This window comes from Sinocyclocheilus grahami, unplaced genomic scaffold (genome assembly GCF_001515645.1).
Source record: "Sinocyclocheilus grahami isolate Dianchi unplaced genomic scaffold, SAMN03320097.WGS_v1.1 scaffold2187.1, whole genome shotgun sequence".
Classification (NCBI taxonomy): domain Eukaryota; kingdom Metazoa; phylum Chordata; class Actinopteri; order Cypriniformes; family Cyprinidae; genus Sinocyclocheilus; species Sinocyclocheilus grahami.
The window spans coordinates 1-1,701 of NW_015507366.1; positions in this window are offsets into that span (position 1 = coordinate 1).

Consider the following 1,701-nt stretch of genomic DNA (forward strand, 5'->3'; position numbering starts at 1 on the left):
ACTCTCACTCACACACAGACACACACACTCCCTAACACACAGACAGACACACTTACTAACACACACATAGACACACTCTCACACACAGACACACTCACTAACACACACATAGACACACTCTCACACTCACACACACACACTCACACTCACACACAGACTCTCACACACACACACACACTCTCACACACACACACACACTCTCACACACACACACACACTCTCACACACACACACACACTCTCACACACACACACACACTCTCACACACACACACACACACACACTCACTCACCCACTCACACACACTCACACTCACACACAACACGATTACACACACTCATATATACACACACACACACACACACACACACACACTCACATATCCTTTGGGAATATCCGAGTCCTCGTTGCTCCCAGGATCGTTCTCCACGTGCTGCTTGATCTTCTCCTCCAGACCCGAAGCATCCGCGCCCTGATACTGGTCCAAACGCACTTTGTTTCGGAAGAACAGGAACGTCGGCGTCGCTGAGATGTTATTGGCTGCAGCTGTTGCCTAAGAGACGGAAAATAAAACATCGTAACTTTATTTCAGCATCACTGAGATACTATTAGAGCTTTTAGTTCGTTCTTATTTCTTCATTTTCATCCAGTTTAAGTTGTGTGTTTTCCTCAGGTTAATTCGGGGTTTTTTTTTTTTATATATATGTCTATAGAGTTTTCAGTTTTAGTTATTTTAGAGCATCCAGATAAACTGAATGAAAATGAGAAATGTCGTTTTGGCAACTAGCTGAAATAAAAGTGTTTTTTACAGCAAGAGGATTTTTTTTTCTCCCTAAAAATACTAGTTATCGCACTGGACTAAAACTTTCTGAATTTATTAAAAATAATCATAATTTTTGTATTTTAGTGGGATTTTTTCCCCCACCGTTGTTGACCGTCCTACAAAAAATAGTGTAAATCTCTCATTAACAAATGTTGGATTCAATCTTTTTATCAACTTGATTTCTTTCCGGCAGCACAGCTTTTGTGTTTCTTTTCAGAACTGATTGATTGTAGGCCTCAGTGATCTGATATTATTTTCCAAATTATGAAATAACATGAATTTGTCAAACGTTGAATAACAAGCGCTCTCTCACCTGACAAACATGGACGTCAACTTCCAGAAACACAACCTGAGGATATTTGTTGCTCAACATGTTGAACGCTGGAGCTATTCTGACACAAGGACGACAGCTGGACAGAGAAAAATCATCAGACACACACACACACACAGAAAAACAATGAGTGGAAATCATTTGCTATGTATAATTACAAAGAAACGGCAAGCAACATTGAATTCAATGTGAAATCTGGAAGTAGAAAGACTACAGTAGCATGTATATACAGTAAACAGTGGATCTCATAAACAAATACTTATAAATAATAAATAACCATGAATTCTAATTATAAATTATTAAAATACTTTTAAAATAAAAACAAATCAAAATCAAACACTTACTAAATTATTTAAATATTTTGTGTTTACTTGCATGTCATGTGAACATTAACCAACATGTGCATGTGATGATAAATTATAATAACTTAATATTTCAATTATTTGTGTAGTAAATATTTCAAGTTGGAACGGTTCAGTGCACCAAAACACAGGGTAAACACGGTACTTTCTGTAAGTGTGTGTGTGTGTGAGAGAGAGAGAGAGAG